General features: G+C 38.7%; 1 non-coding gene across 1 annotated transcript; it reads left to right on the top strand.

Moving 5' to 3' along the window:
• The first annotated feature begins 2,872 nt into the window (after positions 1–2,872).
• On the top strand, positions 2,873–2,945 carry Trnas-cga (transfer RNA serine (anticodon CGA)). The gene has a single exon. It is a non-coding gene; the product is annotated as a tRNA-Ser (tRNA).
• Positions 2,946–5,785: the final 2,840 nt, after the last annotated feature.

Genomic DNA, 5,785 nt, shown 5'->3' with positions numbered 1-5,785 from the left:
TAACAAGGTTAGGAGTGAGTAACTCTTCCAGCTCATTCATCACAGGGGCGAGTGATTGGGAAATTGTGTTACTGAGCCCTGGAATAATACTATCTCTTTCCTCCACATGGTTGCTTAGTCGTTAAGCTAGAGTAACAGTCATAGTGTAAAGGGTTCAAATTTTGCTGGGTTAGCATGAATCAACTGTCATGGTGTCTCTCTTTGCAAGGCTCTAAACGCGTATTGTCTTGTCAATACTCCATACCAGTCTGTATAATGTCAGCTACTCTAAATGTGTTCCTGCTTGGAAAAGTTTTCAAGAGAAAACTAGTTTTTTAATTACAATATTTAGCTTAGATTTCCCCTAATTTAGTGATTTTGGTGTAGCTGCCGTGGCAAATATTTATGCATGACTCGACACTGTTTCAAATTGTATGAAATATATTACACAACGCACGTGAATATGACTCAAAAATGGGGAATAGCACAAGGCGACGTTGCGCTATAGGATGCAGTGGTACTAAAGATTAATAAGAAATTTCTCCTTCTGAGTGTGAAAATTCATCCGTCTCAAAATAATTATTCTTTAAAATGAATAGATGGAGCAGTGAAAGCCTTTTGACTAATTTAATGAGGTGATTAGAACGGAGTTGGTGGGATTTGATAAATCCCGGATTCTAGAAATGTAAGCTGCCTAGATGAGACTATTTCAAATAAGTCTTTTATTGCTCGATTTTGCACAGCAGACTCACCAGTGCAGACCAGTTATTAAAGTGCTACATATCCACATTCATAAACACTTGAAAAGCGGTCCCGAAGGTATAAAGGTCAAGGTTCTGATCCTTACATGGCCATGAATGTTGACTCACACAACACACGCATTTGTTACGCAATGTAGTATGCATATGTGTATAATGGTAGATAGAATCCAAGTTATTGTTCATGAAATGTCCATATATATCTATTTAATAACAGCCTTATTCACCGTACTACTAAAGTCTAGGCCGAAGAGGAATAAACAGGTGGATATTGGGTGATTAAATAAAGGCATTGATTTTCAAACGTATTATTTGATTAAGGAACGTCGGCAGAATTATTTTCGGAGGGGTGTCAAAAATGTAGTGGTCATCTATTACGTCTTACGAATGTAGGCCAAGACATATTTAGACGTAAAGCCGAGGGTGGGGGTGGCAGGGCAAGGTCCTCTTCTATGCCACTATGTTCTGGCGCCCCTGTATAGATTAGTATGTAATGAGAGATACTTTCAAGCTATTTGTATCTTGAAAAATTTATAACACGTGATTATGAAAGTAAAAAGTAATGTTGGTAGGTAAATGTGGGGCATACTGACATGATGAAAATAAAATACATCGACATGTGGCAAGATTTCGCAATCGCTGAAATTATTCCAACTTCTGGAAGAGCTGTGGTCTCTGTTTACTCTATTTAATGATGAGAAATGATACTATCGGAGTTATAATTAAATGCATTCTAATTAAATGCATTCTAATTAATATTGTATTTATTCTTCTTTTCCTTGCTCTTCAATCAAAACCGCTTATTTTCATTCCGAACCACTGACATATACTAGGTAATTTTTCGATCTCAGGAGGCTAAGAAGAAATTTGATTAAACTGAATGACGATGTTAATGATAAGACAGAATATAATAGTGCATAATGTTAATTTGCAGTGGTAAACGTTCCAGTTAGTTGGGTTAGAGCATTGACTGTCACACCAATTTATAAATGAAGTTATTACTGAGTTACATAGACACAAATCCACATTGAAAATATGTAATGGTCTTGAAGTTCCATATTCGTAACAACTTGATGTCTTTATACCAAATAAAAAATAATATCGGAAATGCTTCGACGGAGTGATATAGAGCGAAATGGGGGAATAATTGCCGTATAATTGTGAAGAACTCTAGAACATACAAATAAGCAAAGCAAAACAGCACCGTACTACAAGTTTCATGATAGAGTCCAGAAAAGAATGTCATTAATAAACTGGAATTTGAAAGCAGAAATTTGACGTGTTTCGCCCAAAATGATGGCTGTAATGGCACGGTAAACCCAGTATTGCTATCTCCTGCCGAGCAAAATAGGAGCTAAGCGTCTTGTCCAAGATACCCGGAGACAGCCGACCCGGGCTGGACTTTGCGGTTATCCTAAGTTGTAATTACCTCAGTATGCATGTTTTTTTTTTTTTTTTTTTTTAAGTTAAAGCATAGACGATACCAACCTGAACATCCTCGTCCATTTCCGATGTGAGTCTAATAGCTTCGACTCTCCGACATAGACTCGTAGGTAAACGTAATGATATTTAACCAGACTGGCAAGGTTTTGGGTGGACAATTAAAATAAAATAGATCTGGATATCAACGAGGTGTTGAAAATAAGTCAGAGTTTTAACTATCAGCGAAATACATTCAATTTTGAATTTTGAATATTATTCTTGCTAATTTTAACGAACAAAATTGAAGAAAGCATTTGTTACAACAGTCTAAACATACTGTTTATGTTTCCATTAGAAATGGAAAGTCATCGAGTCGTTAAGACACCAGTGAATATGTCGTAATAACAACCACCAGCTTGATGGCAATTCAGACTGGCCAATATTTACATATGAGATATCTTTCTAGCATGTGACGAAACATTTTGGCTGAAACTAGCATAAATTCGCAAGACAATATCCTAAGCCAGTAAGTAGTAAAATCTCTTACTCCCAATCGGTTAATCAGAGAAGTTATTCGTACAAATGTGACGTGATTTCCATAACGACCAGTTTGGAAGTTCGCCCGCTAAATGGCTCTGATTGGTACGTAACTTCACATAGGCGAAGTGCATAATGGGTAACAAGGACATACGATTGTATTTTGCTCACGTATCGCTCCGGTGGCCTAGTGGTTAGAGCGCCCGCCTCGAATGCGGGAGGTCGTGGGTTCGAACCCCGGCCGAGTCATACCAAAAACTTATAAAAATGGTACAAGCAGCTGTTGCTGTCGCCATTTCTCTTCCTTCTAGCCATCGTCTGGATTATGAAGACGTCAACCAATGGGCGGAGAAATGGGATCCAGTAGACCTTGTGGAGTCAACTTGAGGAAAGCGAGAAACGCTTGAAACCTGGACTTGCCGATGACCTAGCTCTCTTGTCCCACAGTCAGCAGCAAATGCAAGACACAACCGACATACTGGCAGCCACATCAGCACAGGTTGGCCTCTTCATCCACAAAGACAAGACCAAGATCCTCAAGATAAAGTATGTCAGTAACAACCCAGTCACATGAGATTCGTTAATACCAATATAATGTTTTGCTTGAATTATTTGATAATATGTGCATGAATTTAGTTGTTTAAATTCATAGATCTCTTGATACCGTGTTGAATGTTATTATATATATTATATATATGAATTCGTACAATAATCATCTTTATATAATGTTGTCGAATTGTTTGAATTAGTCGTCTTGATTTTATAGGAATTAGGTTCTAAGAATTTCTTGTATTAATTTAGCATATATAAGTTATGAGATTCCGCGTGAATTTAACGATCTTAGGTAATTTCACGTATGATAAATACTTGAGTACATATTGACTGAAATTACCGTTTTTAAGCCATGCAGTATGATTTCACGTATGATAAAACTTGAATGTGTGTATTCACTGAAATGGCCTAGTTCAGACATGTAATGAATTTCATTCATTCATTTGTATAACTGAGACTAGAACGAGACTGTAATGTCTCGTGTGTTAAATCGAAGTGATGAATTAGCCATTAGGAAGTACATTAATCTTATGAAACTAGGACTGTTGTGGTCTGCCATGCTTGGCCCAATTAAATAGCCTTTGGTATTTGTTTTAATACCAATAGTAAGATCTGATAACGAGTGGGGAGTATAATCTATCCCCAGTAGGATACCGACAGAAAATTTAGGTTGTTCTCTTTTTGTTTTCAAAGGGGGATATAGCTCTTCAGACGTTTTCTCAGACGTAACCTCAGATGTACCTACGCACTGACGTATCCAAGTATTTGTGTATCTACATGCTTACATATCCACCTACCCATACAAAGTTTGAGGGCGGAAGGGAGGCGAAACAGTAGGAAGGTTGGAGAGAAAAAGGAAAAAGGAAGGAAAAGAAAACGCGAAATGACAGAGAACAGCTACAGTGAAACTGGAGTGAACCAGAGATAAGCAGGTTAAGCAATTGTACAAGGCAACGACTTCGATTGTTCACTCGATCGTATGATGAACTAATTCTATCAGTAAACAAATCGGCTGCTTTTATAAATATATTTGTGTTTTGAAATTTGGTGAAAGATTTATTCCAAAAAGAAGTGTATCTTCCTAATGTATTGTGTTATCACCATTGTTTATGTAATTGATTAAATTTTGATTTTTAATGTACGGGGGCTCCAGTCGTTTTGTTCTATATATCTGCTCAGATCTCTATTTATTCTACCTATAAGTTCACTCGATCTGGGCAATAACACCGAGGGTGATCATCTCCTAGATAACGAGAACCAAATAAAGCGGACACCCTGAAAGAAAGTACAATCCGCCAATCAAACCACACCCTTTACAAAGAGAGGGGACGTAAAAACCTTCATCAACAACTGCCTAAGAAGAATTCTCCAGATCCGCTGGCCAGAAAACCATCAGCAACACCAACCTGTGGCAGAGAACCTCCCAGCTTCCGGCAGAGGACGAGATCAAGAAGAGAAGGTGGTGTTGGATTGGACACATCCTATTTAAGCTGCCAACCAACATTACCAGACAGGCATTGAGCTGGAACCCTCCAGGCAAGCGGAGAAGGGGACGACCAAGAAACTACTGGCGACGCGACCTACAGGCGGATATCACCAAGATGGGTCACACGTGGAGTCAGCTCGAGGGGATGGCACAGGACGGAAGCCTCTGGCGATCTTTTGTGGGCGGCCTATACCCTGGCAGGGGTGACGGGCAAAACTGACTGACTGACTGAAAAGCAGCTGACTCTCTTGGAGCTCACCATTAAGAGATTAGTGCTTGGATTGGTCGGCCGCTCTCAGGATAATGTGACTGGATGGGACATGATACTCCATGTCAGCGGCATGATACCCAAGTGCTAGACATCACTATAAACCGTCACACTGCAGAAATCGTAGCGATATGACTGAAAGATTGGTAAGGTTAGGTTAAAAATCCAAATAACACAACACAAACACAAACATACTTTGTTCACGCACGGAAGTCGACAGTTATCTGCGGCCTCACAACCACCAGACATGTGACGTAGTTGTCAGTGAATGGCAAAAGCCTTAGACATTATGATTGCCACAATGCATGAATTTACATGACGTCATTCAGTAAACAGAGCGCATATATTAATTTCCAGAAAGACCCGATCGTGCAGCAGAATTTATACATGTCATGTACGAGTTCCGTACCGAATATTTCAGTAATGATTATACATGAGAATTATTCACTTTATCTGGATCCTCATACATGCGTATTCTTTTGGAAGATCATTAATCACATTCGCCGAGAAATACACAGCACAACATAATCAATGTTAAAGTGCGTTGACATTTTTAGACGTTGTTGACCTAAAGGTGTGGTCTAGTATTAACCGGATTGAATGTCGCGTGCTGTGATGTCACAATGAAAACAGCCCGCATTGATAAAATATCGTACAACAGCTTTATTTTTTACGTTAGATCCGATGTCTTCTTTTCTTGACCCAGTTTAGTACTTTGCCAATATTGCAAAATTTCATAGCGATAGGTAATTTTCGTCTGAGTGTTTTCTGATGACATTTAAA

This window comes from Sinohyriopsis cumingii, chromosome 2 (genome assembly GCF_028554795.1).
Source record: "Sinohyriopsis cumingii isolate HCF-2022 chromosome 2, ASM2855479v2, whole genome shotgun sequence".
NCBI lineage: Eukaryota > Metazoa > Mollusca > Bivalvia > Unionida > Unionidae > Sinohyriopsis > Sinohyriopsis cumingii.
This window is presented reverse-complemented; position numbering and strand designations above follow the sequence as displayed.